Source organism: Pan troglodytes, chromosome 13 (genome assembly GCF_028858775.2).
Source record: "Pan troglodytes isolate AG18354 chromosome 13, NHGRI_mPanTro3-v2.0_pri, whole genome shotgun sequence".
NCBI lineage: Eukaryota > Metazoa > Chordata > Mammalia > Primates > Hominidae > Pan > Pan troglodytes.
In genome coordinates, this window is record NC_072411.2 from 7680114 (window position 1) to 7705366 (window position 25253).

Here is a 25253-nt window from a genome sequence, read left to right on the forward strand (position 1 = left end):
CAACTATCTGTATAAACATGGAAAAATCTTCACAGCCGTCTGTATAAACATGGAAATATCTACACCGCTATCTGTATAAATATGGAAATATCTACACCGCTATCTCTATAAACATGGAAATGTCTCCACCGCTATCTGTATAAACATGGAAGTATTTACATAGCTATCTGTATAAACATGGAAATATCTACACAGCTGTCTGTATAAACATGGAATATCTACACCACTCTCTGTATAAGCATGGAAATTTCGACACAGCTATCTGTATAAACATGGAAATATCTACACCACAATCTGTATAAACATGGATATATCTACACCGCTATCTGTATAAACATGGAAATATCTACACCACTATCTGTATATCTATGGAAATATATACACCGCTATCTCTATAAACATGGAAATGTCTACACCGCTGTCTGTATAAACATGGAAATATCTTCATGGCTATCTCTCTAAACACGGAAATATCTACACCACCGTATGTATAAACATGGAAATACCTACACAGTGATCTGTATAAACATCGAAATATCTACCCCACTATCTGTATAAACATGGAAATATCTACACTGCAATCTGTATAAACATGGAAATAACTACACAACCATCTCTATAAACATGGAAATATCTACATCGCTATCTGCATAAACATGGAGATATCCACACCGCTATCTGCGTAACATGGAAATATTTACTCCGCCATCTGTATAAAACATGGAAATATCTACACAGTCATCTGTATAAACATGGAAATATCTACACCACCATCTGTAAAAACATGGAAATATCTACACCGCCATCTCTACAAACATGGAAATACCTGCAACGCTATCTGTATAAACACGGAAATATCGACACCGATATCTGCAAAAACTTGGAAATATCTAGACTGCCATCTCTATAAACATGAAAATATGTCCAACGCTATCTGTATAAACTTGAAAATATCTCCACCGATATCTGTATAAACATGGAATTATCTACACCGCTATCTGTATAAACATGGAAATATCTACGCCGTTATCTGTATTAACATGGAAATATCTAGAATGCTATCTGTATAAACATTCAAATATATACATTGCTATCTGTATAAACATGGAAATATGTACACCACTATCTGTATAAACATGGAAATATATACACCGCTATCTGTATAAACATGCAAATATCTACAGCGCTATCTGTATAAACATGGAAATATCTCCAACGCTATCTGTATAAACATGGAAATATCTACACCGCTATCTTTATAAACATGGAAATATCTACACTGCAATCTCTATAAACATGGAAATATCTACAACACTATCTGTGTAAACATGGAAATACCTTCACAGCTGTCTGTGTAAACATGGAAATATGTACACCGCTATCTGTGTGAATATGGAAATATCTACACCTGTGCCTAAGTAAACATGGAAATATCTCCACCACTGTCTCTATAAACATGGAAATGTCTACACCGCTATCTGTATAAACATGGAAATAACTACACCACAATCTGTATAAACATGGATATATCTACACTGCTATCTGTATAAACATGTTAATATCTACACTGCTATCTGTATAAACATGGAAATACCTACTCCGCTATCTGTATAAATATGGAAATATCTACACCCCTATCTCTATAAACATTAAAATGTCAACACCGCTGTCTGTATAAACATGGAAATATCAACATGGCTATCCCTAAAAACATGGAAATGTCTTCACCGCCTTCTGTATAAACATGGAAATATCTAGACTGCTATCTGTATAAACAATCAAATATCTACATTGCTATCTGTATAAATATTTAAATATCTCCACCTCTATCTCTATAAACATGGAAATATCTATACCGGTATCTGTATAAACATGGAAATATCTACACCGCTATCTGCATAAACATGCAAATATCTACAGCGCTATCTGTATAAACATGGAAATAGCTACACCGCTATATATATAAACCTGGAAATATCTACACCGCTTTCTGTGTAAACATGGAAATATCTACACCACAGTCTGTATAAACATGGATATATCTACACCACTGTCTGTATAAACATGGAAATATCTACACTGCTATCTGTATAAACATGGAAATGTCTACTCCGCTATCGGTATAAATATGGAAATATCTACACCGCTATCTATATAAACATGGAAATGTCAACACCGCTATCTGTATATACATGGAAATATCTACATGGCTATCACTAAAAACCTGGAAATATCTTCACCGTATAGAGATCTACAATGCTATCTGTATGAACATGAAAATAGCTACACCGCGATCTCTATAAACATGGATATGTCTACACCGCTATCTTTATAAACATGGAAATATCTACACTGTCATCTGTATAAACATGGAAATACCTACACTGCCATCTGTATACACATGGAAATATCTACCCAACCATCTGTATAATCATGCAAATTTCTACACCGTTATCTCTATAAACATGGAGATACCTGCACCAGTATCTCTGTAAACATGGAAATATCTACACTGCCATTTCCATAAACATGGAACTATGTACACCGCCATCTGTATAAACATGGAAATATCTACAATGCCATCTGTATAATGATGTAAATATCTACACCGCGAGCTGTGTAAACATGGAAATATCTACACCTCTATATATATAAACTTGGAAATACCAACACCGCTATCTGTATAAACTTGGAAATGTCTACAACGCTATCTGTATAAACATGGAAATACCAACACCGCTATCTCTGTAAACAAGGAAATATCTACACCGCTATCTGCACAAACTTGGAAATATCTACACCACCATATCTACAAACATGGAAATATCTCAACCGCTATCTGAATAAACATGGAAATATCTCCACTGCTCTCTGAATAAACATGGAAATATCTACAACGCTATCTGTATAAACATGGAAATATCTACACCGCTATCTTTATAAACATGGAAATATCTACACCGCTATCTGTATAAACATGCAAATATCTATAGCGCTATCTGTAAAAACATGGAAATATCTCCACCGCTATGTGTATAAACATGGAAATTTCTACACCGCTATCTTTATAAACATGGAAATATCTACACCGCAATCACTATAAACATGGAAATAACTTCAACACTATTGGTGTAAAGATGGAAATATCTACACAGCTGTCTGTGTAAACATGGAAATATGTACACCGCAATCTGTGTGAGGATGGAAATATCTACACCGCAATCTGTGGAAATATGTTAATAACTACACCTCTATCTCTGTAAACATGGAAATATATACACCACTATCTGTATAAACATGGAAATATCTACACCGCTATCTGTATAAACATGGAAATATCCACACCACAATCTGTATAAACATGGAAATATCTGCACCGCAATCTGTATAAACATGGAAATATCTACACAACTGTCTGTATAAACATGGAAACATCTACACAGCCGTCTGTATAAACATGGAAATATCTACACCGCTATCTGTATAAATATGGAAATATCTACACCGCTATCTCTATAAACATGGAAGTGTCTACACCGCTATCTGTATAAACGTGGAAGAATTTACATAGCTATCTGTATAAACATGGAAATATCTACACCGCTGTCTGTATAAACGTGGAATATCTACACCACTCTCTGTATAGGCATGGAAATATCGACACCGCTATCTATATAAACATGGAAATATCTACACCACAATCTGTATAAACATGGATATATCTACACCGCTATCTTTATAAACATGGAAATATCTACACCACTATCTGTATATCTATGGAAATATATACAACTCTATCTCTATAAACATGGAAATATCTACACCGCCATCTGTGTAAACATGGAAATATGTACACAGTCATCTGTATAAACATGGAAATAACTACAACGCTATGTGTATAAAAATGGAAATATCTACACCGTTATCTATATAAACATGGAAATATCTAGACCGCTATCTGTATAAACATTCAAATATTATATAAACATGGAAATAACTTCAACACTATTGGTGTAAAGATGGAAATATGTACACAGCTGTCTGTGTAATCATGGAAATATGTACACCGCAATCAGTGTGAAGATGGAAATATCTACACCGCAATTTTTGCAAATATGGAAATATATACACTTCTAACTCTGTAAACATGGAAATATCTACACCACTCTCTGTATAAACATGGATATATCTACACCGCTATCTGTATAAAATGGAAATACCTGCACCACAATCTGTATAAACATGAATACATCTACACAGCAATCTGTATAAACATGGAAATATCTACACCACTATCTGTATAAAGATGGAAATATCTACTCCGCTATGTGTATAAATATGGAAATATCTACACCACTGTCTCTATACACATGGAAAAGTCTACACCGCTATCTGTATAAACATGGAAATATCTACATGGCCATCTCCATAAACATGGAACTATCTACACCGACATCTGTATAAACATGGAAATACCTACACCACTATCTGAATAAACATGGAAATATCTACACCACTGTCATTATAAACATGGAATTACCTACACCACCATCTCTATACACATGGAAATATTTACACTGCTATCTCTGCAAACATAGAAATATCAAGACCACCATCTCTGTAAACATGGAAATATCTACACCGCCTTCTGAATGAACATGGAAATATCTACACCGCCATCTGTATAAACATGGAAATATCTAAATTGCCATCTTAGGAAAATGGAAATATCTACACCACGATCTGTATAAACATGGAAATATGAACACCGCTACCTGTATAAACATGGAAATACCTACACGGCTCTCTGTATAAACATAGAAACATCTACAACACGATCTCTATAAACAAGGAAATATCTCCACCGCAATCTGTATAAACATAGAAATACCTACATCGTCATCTGTATAAACATGGAAATATCTACACAGTCATCTCTATAAAAATGGAAATATCTACACCGACATCTCTATAAACATCAAATTATCTACACCGCCATCTCCATAAACATGGAAAAATCTACACTGCTATCTGTAAAAACATGGAAATAACAACAAAGCTATCTGTATAAACATGGAAATACCTAAACCACTATCTCTATAAACATGGAAATATCTATAATGCTATCTGTGTAAACATGGAAATGTCTACAGAGCTATCTGTGTAAACATGGAAATATCTACAACGCTATCTGAATAAACATGGAAATATCCACACCGCAATCTGTTCAAAGATGGAAATAACTACACCGCTATCTGTGTAAACATGGTAATATCTACACCGCTATCTGTCTAAACATGGAAATATCTACACCGATATCTGTATATACATGGAAATATCTACACCGCCATCTCTATAAACGTGAAAATATCTACACGGCCATCTCCATAAACATGAAACTATCTACACCGCCATCTGTATAAACATGGAAATACCTTCTAAGCTATCTGAATAAACATGGAAATATCTACACCACTATCTCTATAAACATGGAAATACCTACACCACTATCTCCATACGCATGCAAATACCTACACCGCTATCTCTATAAACATAGAAATATCTACACCGCCATCTCCGTAAACATGGAAATATCTACACCGCCTTCTGAATGAACATGGAAGTATCCACACCGCAATCTGTTCAAAGATGGAAATATCTACACCGCTATCTGTGTAAACATGGTAATATCTACACCGCTATCTGTATAAACATGGAAAGATCTACACCGATATCTGTATAAACATGGAAATATCTACACCGCCATCTCTATAAACATGGAAATATCTACACCGCTAATCTGTATAAACATAGAAATATCTACAAAGCTATCTGTATAAATATGGAAATATCTTCACTGCTATATCTATAAACATGGAAATACCTTCACCGCTATCTGTATAAACATGGAAATATCTACACCACTATCTCTATAAACATGGAAATACCTACACCACCATCTGTATAAACATGGAAATATCTACACAGTCATCTCTATAAACATGGAAATATCGACACTACCATCTGCTTAAACATGGAAACATCTACACTGCCATCTGTATGCACATGGAAATATCTACACAGCCATCTGCATTGACATGGAAATATCCTCACCGCCATCTCTATAAACACGGAAATACATACAACGCTATCTATATAAACATGGAAATATCTACACCGCCAGCTCTATAAACCTGAAAATATCTGCACCGTGAGCTCCATAAACATGGAAATATCTACACCACCATCTGTATAAACACGGAAGTATCTACACCGCTATCTGTAAAAACATGGAATTATCTACACTGCCATCTCTATAAAGATGGAAATAACAACACCGCGAGCTGTATAAACATGGAAATATCTACAATGCTAGTTGTATAAACATGGAAATACCAACACCACTATCTATATAAACATGGAAATATATACACCGCTATCTGTATAAACATGGATATATCTTCACCGTTATCTGTATAAACATGGAAATATCTACAACGCTATCTTTATAAATATGGAAATATCTCCACCGCTATCTGTATAAACATGGATATATCTACACTGCCATCTGTATAAGCATGGAAATATCTACACCACCATCTGTATAAACATGGAAATAACTACACCGCTATCTCTATAAACATGGAAATATCTACACCGCCATCTCTATAATCATGAAAATATCTACACGGCCATCTCCATAAACATGAAACTATCTACACCGCCATCTGTATAAACATGGAAATAACTTCTAAGCTATCTGAATAAACATGGAAATATCTACCACTATCTCTATAAACATTGTAATACCTACACCACTATCTCTATACACATGAAAATACCTACAACGCTATCTCTATAAACATTGAAATATCTACACCGCCATCTCTGTAAACATGGAAATATCTACACCGCCTTCTGAAAGAACATGGAAATATCTACATCGCTGTCTGTATAAACATGGAAATTTCTACACCGCCATCTGTATAAACATGGAAATATCTAAAGTGCCATCTGAGGAAAATGGAAATATGTACACAACGATCTGTATAAACATGGATATGTGTACACTGCTACATGTATAAACATGGAAATATCTACACGGCTCTCTTTATAAACATAGAAATATGTACACCACGATCTGTATAAACAAGGAAATATCTCCACCTTTATCTGTATAAACATGGAAATATCTACATGGCTATCCCTAAAAACATGGAAATGTCTTCACCGCCTTCTGTATAAACATGGAAATATCTACACTGCCATCTGTATAAACGTGGAAATAACTAAACCGCTATCTCTATAAACATTGAAATATCAACACTGCCTTCTGGATATACATGGAAATTCCTACACAGTCATCTGTGTAAACATGGAAATATCTACACAGCCATCTCTATAAACATGGAAATACCTACACCGCTATTTCTATAAACATGAAAATAGCCACACCGCAATCTGTATAAACATGGAAATATCTACACTGCCATCTGCATATACCTGGAAATATCTACACTGCCATATGTATACACATGGAAATATCTACACAGTCATCTGTATAAACATTGAAATATCTCCACCGCTATCTGTCTAATGATGGAAATATCTCCACCGCTATCTTTATAAACATGGAAATATCTACACCGCTATCTCTATAAACATGGAAATGTCTACACCGCTATCTGTATAAACATGGATATATCTACTCCAATATCTGTATAAACATGGAAATATTTACAACGCTATCTGTATAAACATGGAAATATTTCCACCGCAATTTGAGTAAACATAGAAATACCTACACCGGTATCTTTATAAACATGTAAATATCTACACCGCAATCTGTATAAACATGGATATGTCTACACCGCTATCTGTATAAACATGGAAATATCTACACCGCTATCTGTATAAACATGGAAATATCTGCACCGCTATCTGTATAAACATGGATATATCTACTCCGATATCTGTATAAACATGGAAAGATTTACATCGCTATCTGTATAAACATGGAAATATTTCCACCACAATCTGTGTAAACATAGAAATATCTACACCGATATCTTTATAAACATGGAACTATCTACACAGCCATCTCTATAAACATGGAAATACCTACACCGCTATTTCTATAAACATGAAAATAGCCACACCGCAATCTCTATAAACATGGAAATATCTACACTGCCATCTGTATAAACATGGAAATATCTACACTGCCATCTGTATACACTTGGAAATATCTACACAGTCATCTGTATAAACATTGAAATATCTCTACCGCTATCTGTCTAATCATGGAAATATCTCCACCGCTATCTGTATAAACATGGAAATATCTACACCGCTATCTGTATAAACATGGAAATCTCTACACCGCTATCTGTAAAAACATGGATATATCTACTCCGATATCTGTATAAACATGCAAATATTTACATGGCTATCTGTATAAATATGGAAATATTTCCACCCCAATCTGTGTAAACATAGAAATATCTACACCACTATCTGTATAAACATGGAAATATCTACACCGGTATCTGTATAAACATGGAAATAACTACACCACTATCTGTATAAACGTGGAAATATGTACACCGCAATCTGTGCAAATATGGAAATATCTACACCTCTATCTCTGTAAATATGGAAATATCTACACCGCTATCTGTATAAACATGGAAATATCTACACTGCTATCTGTATAAACATGGAAATATATACACCACGATCTGTATAAACATGGATATATCTACACCGCTATTTGTATAAACGTGGAAATATGTACACCGCAATCTGTGCAAATATGGAAATATCAACACCTCTATCTCTGTAAATATGGAAATATCTACACCGCTATCTGTATAAACATGGAAATATATACAGCACTATCTCTATAAACATGGATATATCTACACCGCTATCTGTATAAACATGGAAACATCTACACCGCTATCTGTATAAACATGGAAATATCTACACCGCTATCTGTATAACTATGGAAATATCTATACCGCTATCTCTATAAACATGGAAATGTCTACACCGCTGTCTGTATAAACATGGAAATATCTTCATGGCTATCTCTCTAAACATAGAAATATCTACACCGCCATATGTATAAACATGGAAATACCTACACAGTCATCTGTATAAACATGGAAATATCTACCCCACTATCTGTATAAACATGGAAATATCTACACTGCAATCTGTATAAACATGGAATTAACTACACAGCCATCTCTATAAACATGGAAATATAAACATCGCTGTCTGTATAAACGTGGAAATATCCACACTGCTATCTGCGGAACATGGAAATATATTCACCGCCGTTTGTAAAAAACATGGAAATATCCTCACAGTCATCTGTATAAACATGGAAATACCTACACCCCCATCTGTAAAAACATGGAAATATCTAAACCGCTGTCTCTACAAACATGGAAATACCTGCACCGCTATCTGTATAAACACGGAAATATCGACACTGCTATCTGTATAAACTTGGAAATATCTACACTCCCATCTCTATAAACATGAAAATATGTCCACCGCTATCTGTATAAACTTGAACATATCTCCACCGCTATCTGTATAAACATGGAATTATCTACACCGCTATCTGTATAAACATGGAAATATCTACACCGCTATCTGTATAAACATGGAAATATCTAGACCGCTATCTGTATAAACATTCAAATATCTACATTGCTATCTGTAGAAACATGGAAATATCTACACCGCTATCTGTATAAACATGGAAATATCTACACCGCTATCTGTATAAACATGCAAATATCTACAGCACTATCTATATAAACATGGAAATATCTCCACCGCTATTTGTATAAACATGGAAATATCTACACCGCTATCTTTATAAACATGGAAATATCTACACTGCAATCTCTATAAACATGGAAATATCTACAACACTATCTGTGTAAACATGGAAATATCTACACCGCTATCTGTAGAAACATGGAAATATCTACACCGCTATCTGTATAAACATGGAAATATCTACACCGCTATCTCTATAAACATGCAAATATCTACAGCACTATGTATATAAACATGGAAATATCTCCACCGCTATTTGTATAAACATGGAAATATCTACACTGCAATCTCTATAAACATGGAAATATCTACAACACTATCTGTGTAAACATGGAAATATCTTCACAGCTGTCTGTGTAAACATGGAAATATGTACACCACTATCTCTGTGAATATGGAAATATCTACACCTCTGCCTCTGTAAACATGGAAATATCTACACCGCTATCTCTAAAAACTTAGAAATAACTATACCACCATCTCTATGAACATGGAAATATCTACACCACTATCTGCATAAACATGGAAATATCTACAAAGACATCTGTATAAACATGGAAATATCTACACCGCCATCTTCAGAAACATGGATGCATCTACACCGCCATCAGTATAAACATGGAAATATCTACAATGCCATCTGTATAAACATGGAAATATGTACAGCGCTATCTGTATAAACATGGAAATATCTACACCGATATCTGTATAAACATGGAAATATCTACACCGCGATCTGTATAAACATGGAAATATCTACACCGCGATCTGTATAAACATGGAAATATCTACACTGCGATCTGTATAAACATGGAAATATCTACACCGCTATCTGTATAAACATGGAAATATCTACACAGCTATCTCTATAAACATGAAAATATCTACAATGCCATCTGTATAAACATGGAAATAACTACAAAGTCATCTGTATAAACATGGAAATATCTACACAGCCATCTGTATAAACATGGAAATATCTACACCGCTATTTGAATAAACAAGGAAATATCTACACCGCCATCTGTTTAAACATGGAAATATATACACAGACATCTGTTTATACATGGAAATATCTACACCGCTATCTGTATAAACATGCTAATAACTACACCGCTATCTGTATAAATGTGGAAATATTTGCACCGCTATCCCTATAAACATGGTAATATCAACACTGCGATCTGTATAAACATGGAAATATCTACACCAAGATCTGTATAAACATGGAAACATCTACACCGTGATCTGTATAAGCATGGAAATATGTACACCGCCATCTCTATAAACATGGAAAAATCAACACCGCTATCTCTATCAACATGGAAATATCTACACCGCCATCTGTATAAACGTGGAAATATTTACAATGCTATCTGTATAAACATGGAAATATTTACACAGCTATCTCTTTAAACATGGAAATATCTACACCGCCATCTGTATAATCATGGAAATACCTACAAAGTCATCGGTATAACAATGGAAATATCTACACAGCCATCGGTATAAACCTGGAAATATCTACACAGCCATCTGTATATACATGGAAATATCTACACCGCTATCTGTATAAACATGGAAATATCTACACCGCCATTTGTATAAACAAGGAAATATCTACACCGTGATCTGTATAAGCATGGAAATATCTACACCGCCATCTGTAAAACATGGAAATACCTACAAAGTCGTCTGTAAAAATATGGATAAATCTACACAGCCATCTGTATAAACATGGAAATATCAACACAGCCATCTGTATATACATGGAAATATCTACACCGCTATCTGTATAAACATGGAAATAACTACACCGCTATTTGTATAAACAAGGAAATATCTACACCGTGATCTGTATAAACATGGAAATATCTACACCACCATCTGTGTAAACATAGAAATAACTACACGGCTATCTGTATAAACATGGAAATATCTACACCGCCATCTGCATGTCCATGGAAATATCTACGCCTCCGTCTGTATAAACATGGAAATATCTACACGGCCATCTGTGTATAGATGGAAATATCAACACCGCCATCTGTACAAACATGGAAATATCTACACCGCTATCTCTATAAAGATGGAAATATCTGCTCTGCCATCTGTAAAAACATGGAAATACCTATACAGTCATCTGTATAAACATGGAAATATCTACAATGCCATCTGTATACACATGGAAATGTCTACACAGCCATCTGTATAAACATGTAAATATCTACACTGCTATCTCTATAAACATGGAAATATCTTCACCGCCATCTCTAGAAACATGAAAATATCTACACTGCCATCTCCATAAACATAGAACTATCTACTCCGCCATCTGTATAAACATGGAAACATCTACACCGCCGTCTGTGTGAATAAGGAAATATCTACAATGCCATCTGTATAAAGATATAATTATCTGCACCGCGAGCTGTATAAACATGGAAATATCTACATCGCTATCTGTATAAACGTGGAAATACCAACACCGCTATCGGTATAAACATGGAAATATCAACAACGCCATTTATATAAACATGGAAATATCTACACCAATATGTCTATACACATGGAAATACCTACACCGCTATCTCTATAAACATGGAAATATCTTCACCGCTATCTGTATAAACATGGAAATATCTACACGGCGATCTGTATAAACATGGAAATGTCTACACCGCGATCTGTATAAACATGGAAATATCTACACAGCGATCTGTATAAACATGGAAATACCTTCACCACGATCTGTATAAACATGGAAATATCTACACCGCTGTCTGTATAAACATGGTAATATCTACACCACCATCTATATAAACATGGAAATATCTACACCACCATGTGTATAAACATGGAAATATCTACAATGCCATCTGTAGAAAGATGGAAATATCTACACCGCAATCTGTGCAAACATGGAAATATCTACACCGATATTTGTAAAAACATGGAAATATATACACCGCTATCTGTATAAACATGGAAATATCCACACCGCGATCTGTATTAACATGGAAATATCTACACCGCAATCTGTAAAACATGGAAATATCTACACCGCTATCTGTATAAACATGGAAATATCTACACAGCTATCTCTATAAACATGGAAATATCTACACCGCCATATGTATAAACATGGAAATACCTACAAAGTTATCTGTATAAACATGGAAATATCTACAAAGCACTCTGTATAAACATGGATATATCTACACCCCTATCTGTATATACATGGAAATATCTACACCGCTATCTGTATAAACATGGAAATAACTACACCACTATTTGTATAAACAAGGAAATATCTACACCGTGATCTGTATAAACATGGAAATATTTACACCGCTATCCGTATAAACATGGAAATTTCTACACAGTTTTCCGTATAAATATGGAAATATCTACACCGCTATCTCTATAAACATGGAAATATCTTCACCGCCATCTGTATAAACATGGAAATACCTATACAGTCATCTGTGCAAACATGGAAATATCTACACCACCATCTGTATAAACATGGAAATATCTACAATGCCATCTGTATACACATGGAAATACCTACACGGCAATCTGTGTATAGATGGAAACATCAACACCGCCATCTGTACAAACTTGGAAATATATACACTGGTATGTCTATAAACATGGAAATATCTACACTGCGGTCTGTATAAACATGGAAATATCTACACCGGTATCTGTATAAACATGGAAATATCCACACCACGATCTGTATAAACATGGAAATATCTACACCGCGATCTGTATAATCATGGAAATATCTGCACCGCTATCTCTATAGACATGGAAATATCTAAAAAGCCATCTGTATAAACATGGAAATACCTACAAAGTCACGTGTAGGAACATGGAAATATCTACACTGCCATCTGTATAAACATACAAATATCTACACAGCCCTCTGTATAAATATGGAGATATCTGCATAGGCATCTGTATAAACATGGAAATATCTACACCGCAATCTGTATAAACATGGAAATATCTACAACGCTATCTCTATAAATATGAAATATCTAAATGGCTATCTCTATAAAAATGGAAATATCTACACTGCTATCTGTATGAACATGGAAATATCCTCACTGCTATCTCTATGAACATGGATATATCTACACCGCTATCTCTATAAACATGGAAATATCTACACCGCCATCTCTATAAACATGGAAATATCTACACCGCCATCTCTATAAACATGGAAATATCTACAGCGCTATCTGTATTAACATGGAAATATCTACACCGCTATCTGTATAAACATGGAAATATCTACACCGCGATCTGTATAAACATGGAAATATCTACACCGCGTTCTGTATAAACATGGAAATATCTACACCGCGATCTGTATAAACATGGAAATATCTACACCGCGATCCATATAAACATGGAAATGTCTACACAGCGATCTGTATAAACATGGTAATATCTACACAACCATCTATATAAACATGGAAATATCTACACCACCATCTGTATAAACATGGAAATATGTACAATGCCATCTGTTGAAAGAAGGAAATATCTACACCGCAATCAGTGTAAACAGGGAAATATCTACACCGATATTTGTATAAACATGGAAATATCTCCACTGCTATCTCTATAAAGATCGAAATATCTACACCGCCATCTGTATAAACATGGAAATACTTACAAAGTTATCTGTATAAACATGGAAATATATACACCGCCATCCGTATAAACATGGAAATATCTACACAGACATGTGTACATACATGGAAATGTCTACACCGCTATCTATATAAACATGGAAATAACTACACCGCTATCTGTATAAACATGGAAATATCTACACCGCCATCTACATATCCATGGAAATATCTGCGCCGCCATCTGTATAAACATGGAATTATCTACACGGTCATCTGTGTATAGATGGAAATATCACCACCGCCATCTGTACAAACATGGAAATATCTGCACCGCTATCTGTATAAACATGGAAATATCTTCACCGCTATCTCTATAAACATGGAAATATTTACACCGTCATCTCTATAAACATGGAAATACCTATACAGTCATCTGTGTAAACTTGGAAATATCTAAGCCACCATCTGTATAAACATGGAAATATCTACAATGCCATCTGTATACACATGGAAATACCTACACGGCAATCTGTGTATAGATGGAGACATCAACACCGCCATCTGCACAAATTTGGAAATATCTACACTGCTATCTCAATAAACATAGAAATATCTACACTGCGGTCTGTATAAACATGGAAATATCTACACCGGTATCTGTATAAACATGGAAATATCTGCACCATGATCTGTATAAACATGGAAACATATACACCGCTATCTGTATTAACATGGAAATATCTGCACCGCTATCTCTATAAACATGGAAATATCTACAAAGACATCTGTATAAACATGGAAATAACTACACAGTCATGTGTAGGAACATTTAAATATCTACATTGCCTTCTGTATAAACATAGAAATATCTACACAGGCCTCTGTATAAATATGGAAATATCTGCATAGGCATCTGTGTAAACCTGGAAATATCTGCACCGCTATCTGTATAAACATGGAAATACCTACACCGCTGTCTCTATAAACATGGAAATATGTCCACCGCTATGTGGATAAACATGGAAATATCTCCACTGCTCTCTGTATAAACATGGAAATACCTCCACCGTTATCTGTATAAACATGGAAATATCTACAGCGCCATCTCTATAAACATTGAAAAATCTACACTGCCATCTGTAAAAACATGGAAATATCTACACAGTCATCTGAATAAACATGGAAATATCTACACCACCATCTGTATAAACATGGAAATACCTACAATACCATCTGTATACACGTGGAAATATCTACACAGACATCTGTATAAACATGGAAATATCTACACGGCCATCTGTATAAACATGGAATTATCTACACTGCCATCTGTAGAAAGATGGAAATTTCTACACTGCTATCTCTATAAATATGGAAATATCTACGCCGCCATCTCTATAAACATGAAAATATGTATACTGCCATCTCCATAAAGATGGAAGTATCGACTCCGCCATGTGTATAAACACGGAAATATCTACACCACCATCTGTGTAAACATGGAAATATCTACACCGCTAACTGTATAAACATGGAAATATCTACTCCGCAATCTGCATGTCCATGGAAATATCTATGCCGCCATCTGTTCAAACATGGAAATATCTACAAAGCTATCTCTATAAACATGGAAATATCTGCAATGCCATCTGTAAAAACATGGAAATACCTATACAGTCATCTGTATAAACATGGAAATATCTACAATGCCATCTTTATACACATGGAAATATCTACACAGCCATCTGTATAAACATGTAAATATCTACACTACTATCTCTATATACATCGAAATATCTGCACCGCTATCTGTATAAACATGGAAATACCTACACCGCTGTCTCTATAAACATGGAAATATGTACACCGCTATGTGTGTAAAAATGGAAATATCTCCACTGCTGTCTGTAAAAACATGGAAATACCTACACCGTGATCTGTATAAACATGGAAATATCTACACCGCTATCTGTATAAACATGGAAATATCTACACAGCTATCTCTATAAACATGGAAATACCTACACCACCATCTGTATAAACATGGAAATATCTACACCACCATCTGTATAAACATGGAAATATCTACAATGCCATCTGTATACACATGAAAATACCTACACGGCAATCAGTGTATAGATGGAAACACAAACAACGCCATCTGTACAAACATGGAAATATCTACACGGCTATCTCTATAAACATGGAAATATCTACACTGCGGTCTGTATAAACATAGAAATATCTACACAGCCCTCTGTATAAATATGGAGATATCTGCATAGGCGTCTGTATGAACATGGAAATATCTGCACCGCTATCTGTATAAACATGGAAATACCTACACCGCTGTCTCTATAAACATGGAAATATGTACACCGCTATGTGTATAAACATGGAAATATCTCCACTGCTGTCTGTATAAACATGGAAATATCTCCACTGTTATCTGTATAAACATGGAAATATCTGCAGCGCCATGTCTATAAACATTGAAATATCTACACTGCCATCTGTAAAAACATGGAAATATTTACACAGTCATCTGAATAAACATGGAAATATCTACACCACCATCTGTATAAACATGGAAATACCTACAATACCATCTGTATACACATGGAAATATCTACACAGACATCTGTATAAATATGGAAATATCTACACGGCCATCTGTATAAACATGGAAATATCTACACTGCCATCTGTAGAAAGATGGAAATATCTACACCGCTATCTCTATAAATATGGAAATATCTACACCACCATCTCTATAAACATGAAAATATCTACACTGCCATCTCCATAAAGATGGAAGTATCTACTCCGCCATGTGTATAAACACGGAAATATCTACACCACCATCTGTGTAAACATGGAAATATCTACACCGATATCTGTAAAAACATGGAAATATCTACACCGCTATCTGTATAAACTTGGAAATATCTACACCGCGATCTGTATAAACATGGAAATATCTACACCGCGATCTGTATAAACATGGAAATATCTACACCGCTATATGAATAAACATGGATATATCTACACAGCAATCTCTATAAGCATGGAAATATCTTCACCGCCATCTGAATAAACATGGAAATACCTACAAAGTCATCTGTATAAACATGGAAATATCTACACAGCCATTTGTATAAACATGGAAATATCTACACAGCCATCTGTATATACATGGAAATATCTACACCGCTATCTGTATAAACATGGAAATAACTACACCGCCATCTGCATGTCCATGGAAATATCTACGCCGCCATCTGTATAAACATGGAAATATCTACACGGCCATCTGTGTATAGATGGAAATATCAACACCGCCATCTGCACAAACATGGAAGTATCTACACCGCTATCTCTATAAACATGGAAATATCTGCACTGCCATCTGTAAAAACATGGAAATACCTATAGAGTCATCTCTGTAAACATGGAAATATCTACAATGCCATCTGTATACACATGGAAATATCTACACAGCCATCTGTATAAACATGTAAATACACTGCTATCTCTATAGACATGGAAATATCTACACCACCATCTCTATGAACATGAAAATATCTACACTGCCATCTCCATAAACATGGAACTTAGAAATCCGCCATCTGTATAAACATGGAAACACCTCCACCGCCAACTGTGTGAATCAGGAAATATCTACAATGCCATCTGTGTAAAGATATAAATACCTGCACCGTGAGCTGTATAAACATGGAAATATCTACATCGCTATCTGTATAAACGTGGAAATACCAACACCGCTATCGGTATAAACATGGAAATATCTACAATGCCAACTATATAAACATGGAAATATCTACAACGCTATGTCTATAAACATGGAAATACCTACACCGCTATCTCTATAAGCATGGAAATATCCACACCGCCATCTGCATATCCATGGAAATATCTACAACGCCATCTGTATAAAGATGGAAATATCTACACGGCAATCTGTGTACAGATGGAAATATCAAAACCGCCATCTGTACAAACATGGAATTATCTACACCGCTATCTGTATAAACATAGAAATACCTACACTGCAGTCTGTATAAACATGGAAATATCTACACCGTTATCTGTATAAACATGGAAATATCTACACCACGATCTGTATAAACATGGAAATATTTACACCGATATCTGTATAAACCTGGAAATATCTACACTGCTATCTCTATAAATATGGAAATATCTACACCGCCATCTGTATAAACATGGAAATAACTACACAGTCATGTGTAGGAACATGGAAGTATCAACACCAACGTTTGTATAAAGATGGAAATATCTACAACGTTATCCGTATAAACATGGAAATATATACACAGTGATCTGTATAAACATGGAAATATGTACAGCACTCTCTGAATAAAGATGGAAATATCTACACTGCTATCTGTAAAAGCATGGAAATATCTACACCACTATCTGTATAAAGATGGAAATATTTACACAGCTATCTCAATAAACATGGAAATATCTACACCGCTATCTCTATAAATATGGAAATATCTACACCGCCATCTGTATTAACATGCAAATATCTACACAGTCATCTGTATAAAACTGGAAATATCTACTCTGTCATCTATATAAGCATGGAAATATCTTCAGAGAAATCTGTATAAACATGGAAATATCGGCACAGCCATCTGTATAAACATGGAAATATCTACAACGCTATCTGTATAAACATGGAAATATATACACCGCTATGTGTATTGACTTGGAAATATCTCCATTGCTATCTGAACAAACATAGACATATCTCCACCGCAATCTGTATAAACTTGAAAATATCTACACCGCTATCTCTATAAAAATGGAAATATCTGCACTGCCATCTGTAAAAACATGGAAATACCTATACAGTCATCTGTGTAAACATGGAAATATCTACAATGCCATCTGTATAAGCATGTAAATATCTACACTGCTATCTCTATAAACTTGGAAATATCTACACCGCCATCTCTATTAACTTGAAAATATCTACACTGCCATCTCCATAAACATGGAACTAACTACTCCGCCATCTGTATAAACATGGAAACATCTTCACCGCCATCTGTGTGAATAAGGAAATATCTACAATGCCATCTGTATAAAGATATAAATATCGGCACCGCGAGCTGTATAAACATGGAAATATCTACATCGCTATCTGTATAAATGTGGAAATACCAACACCGCTATCGGTATAAACATGGAAATATCTACACCGCCATCTCTATAAACATGGAAATATCTACACCGCGATCTGTATAAACATGGAAATATCTACACCGCTATCTGTATAAACATGGAAATATCTACACAGCTATCTCTATAAACATGGAAATACATACACCGCCATCTGTATAAAGAATGGAAATACCTACAAAGTCATCTGTATAAACATGGAAATATCTACACAGCCATCTGTATAAACATGGAAATATCTACACAGCCATCTGTATATACATGGAAATATCTACACCGCTATCCGTATAAACATGGAAATAACTACACCACTATTTGTATAAACAAGGAAATATCTACACCGCTATCTGTATAAACATGGAAATATCTTCACTGCTATATCTATAAACATCGAAATATCTACACTGCCATCTGTATAAACTTGGAAATACTTACAAAGTTAACTGTATAAACATGGAAATATCTACACCGCCATATGTATAAACATGGAAATATCTACACAGCCATGTGTATATACATGGAAATATCTGCACCGCTATCTATATAATCATGGAAATATCTGCACCGCTATCTCTATAAACATGGAAATATCTACAAAGACATCTGTATAAACATGGAAATAACTACACAGTCATGTGTAGGAACATTTAAATATCTACACTGCCATCTGTATAAACATAGAAATATCTACACTGCCCTCTGTATAAATATGGAAATATCTGCATAGGCATCTGTATAAACATGGAAATATCTGCACCGCCATCTGTATAAACATGGAAATACCTACACTGCTGTCTCTATAAACATGGAAATATGTACACCGCTATTTGAATAAACATGGAAATATCTCCACTGCTCTCTGTATAAACATGGAAATATCTCCACCGTTATCTGTATAAACATGGAAATATCTACAGCGCCATCTCTATAAACACTGAAATATCTACACTGCCATGTGTAAAAACTTGGAAATATCTACACAGTCATCTGAATAAACATGGAAATATCTACACCACCATCTGTATAAACATGGAAATACCTACAATACCATCTGTATACACATGGAAATATCTACACAGACATCTGTATAAATATGGAAATAGCCACACCGCCATCTGTATAAACATGGAAATATCTACACTGCCATCTGTAGAAAGATGGAAATATCTACACCGCTATCTCTATAAATATGGAAATACCTACACCGCCATCTCTATAAACATGAAAATATCTACACTGCCATCTCCATAAAGATAGAAGTATCTACTCCGCCATGTGTATAAACACGGAAATATCTACACCACCATCTGTGTAAACATGGAAATATCTACACCGCCATCTGCATGTCCATGGAAATATCTACGCCGCCATCTGTATAAACATGGAAATATCTACACGGCCATCTGTGTATAGATGGAAAAATCAACACCGCCATCTGTACAAACATGGAAATATCTACAGCGCTATCTCTATAAACATGGAAATATCTGCACTGCCATCTGTAAAAACATGGAAATACCTATACACTCATCTGTATAAACATGGAAATATCTACAATGCCATCTGTATACACATGGAAATATCTACACAGCCATCTGTATAAACGTAAATATCTACACTGCCATCTCCATAAACCTGGAACTAACTACTCCGACATCTGTATAAACATGGAAACATCTACACCGCCATCTGTGTGAATAAGGAAATATCTACAATGCCATCTGTATAAAGATATAAATATCTGCACCGCGAGCTGTATAAACATGGAAATATCTACATCGCTATGTCTATAAACATGGAAATACCTACACCGCTATCTCTATAAACATGGAAATATCTACACCGCTATCTGTATAAACATGGAAATATCTACACCACTATCTGTATAAACATCGAAATATCTACACCGCGATCTGTATAAACATGGAAATATCTACACCGCGATCTTTATAACCATGGAAATATGTTCACCCTGATCTGTATAAACATGGAAATATTTACACCGCTATCTATATAAACATGGTAATATCTACACCACCATCTATATAAACATAGAAATATCTACGCCGCCATCTGTATTAACATGGAAATATCTACAATGCCATCTGTAGAAAGATGGAAATATCTACACCGCAATCTGTGTAAACATGGAAATATCTACACCGATAGCTGTAAAAACATGGAAATATCTACACCGCTATCTGTATAAACATGGAAATATCTACACCGCGATCTGCATAAACATGGAAATATCTACACCGCGATCTGTATAAACATGGAAATATCTACACCGCTAGATCTATAAACATGGAAATACCTACACCGCCATCTGTATAAACATGGAAATACCTACAAAGTCATCAGTATAAATATGGCAATATCTACACAGCCATCTGTATAAAATGGAAATATCTACACAGCCGTCTGTATATACATGCAAATATCTACACCACGATCTGCATAAACATGGAAATATATACAGCGCTATCTGTATAAACATGGAAATATCTGCACCGCTATCTCTATATACATGGAAATACGTACAAAGCCATCTGTATAAAGATGGAAATACCTACACAGTCATGTGTAGGAACATGGAAATATCTACACTGCCATCTGTATAAACATAGAAATATCTACACAGCCCTCTGTATAAATATGGAAATATCTGCATAAGCATCTCTGTAAACATGGAAATATCTGCAACGCTATCTGTATAAACATGGAAATACCTACACCGCTGTCTCTATAAACATGGAAATATGTACACCTCTATGTGTATAAACATGGAAATATCTCCACTTCTGTCTGTATAAACATGGAAATATCTCCAAGGTTATCTGTTTAAACATGGAAATATCTACAGCGCCATCTCTATAAACATTGAAATGTCTACACTGCCATCTGTAAAAACATGGAAATATCTACACAGTCATCTGAATAAACATGGAAATATCTACACCACCATCAGTATATACATGGAAATACCTACAATACCATCTGTATACACATGTAAATATCTACACAGACATATGTATAAATATGGAAATATCTCACACTGCCATCTGTATAAACATGGAAATATCTACACTGCCATCTGTAGAAAGATGGAAATATGTACACCGCTATCTCTGTAAATATGTAAATATCTACACCGCCATCTCTATAAACATGAAATTATCTACACTGCCATCTCCATAAAGATCGAAGTATGTACTCCGCCATGTGTATAAACACGGAAATATCTACACCACCATCTGTGTAAACATGGAAATATCTACACTGCTATCTGTACAAACATGGAAATATCTGCACCGCTATCTGTATAAACATGGAAATATCTACACCGCGGTCTGTATAAACATGGAAATATCTACACCGCTATCTGTATAAACATGGAAATATCTACACCGCTATCTCTATAAACATGGAAATATCTACACCGTGATCTGTATGAACATGGAAATATTTACACCACGATCTGTATAAACATGGAAACTTCTACACCGCTATCTGTATAAACATGGAAATATCTACACCGCCATCTGTATAAACATGTAAATATCTACACAGACATATGTATAAATATGGAAATATCTACACTGCCATCTGTATATACATGGAAATATCTACAATGCCATCTGTATACACATGGAAATCCCTACACGGCAATCTGTGTATACATGGAAACATCAACACCGCCATCTGTACAAACATGGAAATATCTACATTGCTATGTCAATAAACATGGAAATATCTACACTGCGGTCTGTATAAACATGGAAATATCTACACCGGTATCTGTATAAACATGGAAATAACTACACCGCTATTTGAATAAACAAGGAAATATCTACACCGCCATCTGTTTAAACATGGAAATATATTCACAGACATCTGTTTATACATGGGAATATCTACACCGCTATCTGTATAAACATGCTAATAACTACACCGCTATCTGTATAAATGTGGAAATATTTGCACCGCTATCCCTATAAACATGGTAATATCAACACCGTGATCTGTATAAACATGGAAATATCTACACCATGATCTGTATAAACATGGAAACATCTACACCGTGATCTGTATAAGCATGGAAATATCTACACCGCCATCTCTATAAACATGGAAAAATCAACACCGCTATCTCTATGAACATGGAAATATCTACACCGCCATCTGTATAAACATGGAAATATTTACAATGCTATCTGTATAAACATGGAAATATTTACACAGCTATCTCTATAAACATGGAAATATCTACACCGCCATCTGTATAAACATGGAAATACCTACAAAGTCATCTGTATAACAATGGAAATATATACACAGCCATCGGTATAAACCTTGAAATATCTACACAGCCATCTGTATATACATGGAAATATCTACACAGCCATCTGTATATACATGGAGATATCTACACCGCTATCTGTATAAACATGGAAATATCTACACCGCTATTTGTATAAACAAGGAAATGTCTACACCGTGATCTGTATAAACATGGAAATATGTACACCGCCATCTCTATAGACATGGAAATATCTACACCCCTATCTGTATAAACATGGAAATATCCACACCGCTATCTCTGTAAACGTGGAAAAATCAACAACGCTATCTCTATGAACATGGAAATATCTACACCACCATCTCTATAAACATGGAAATATCTACACCACGATCAGTATAAACATGGAAATGTCTACCCCGCTATCTGTATAAACATGGAAATATCTCCACTGCTATCTCTATAAACATGGAAATACCTACACCGCCATCTGTATAAACATGGAAATATCCACAATGCCATCTGTAGAAAGATGGAAATATCTACACCGCAATCTGTGTAAACATGGAAATATCTACACCGATATCTGTAAAAACATGGAATTATCTACACCCCTATCTGTATAAACATGGAAATATCCACACCGCTATCTCTATAAACGTGGAAAAATCAACACCGCTATCTCTATGAACATGGAAATATCTACACCGCCATCTGTATAAACATGGAAATATCTACACAGCCATCTGTATAAACCTGGAAATATCTACAAAGCCATGTCTATATACATGGAAATATCTACATCGCTATCTGTATAAACATGGAAATATCTACACCGCTCTTTGTATAAACAAGGTAATATCTACACCGTGATCTGTATAAACATGGAAATATCTACACCACCATCTCTATAAACATGGAAATATCTACACCCCTATCTGTATAAACATGGAAATATCCACACCGCTATCTCTATAAACATGGAAAAATCAACACCGCTATCTCTACGAACCTGGAAATATCTACACCGCCATCTGTATAATCATGGAAATATTTACAATGCCATCTGTATACACATGGAAATATCTACACAGACATCTGTATAAACATGTAAATATCTGAACTGCTATTTCTATAAACATGGAAATATCTACACCGTCATCTCTATAAACAGGAAAATATCTACACTGCCATCTCCATAA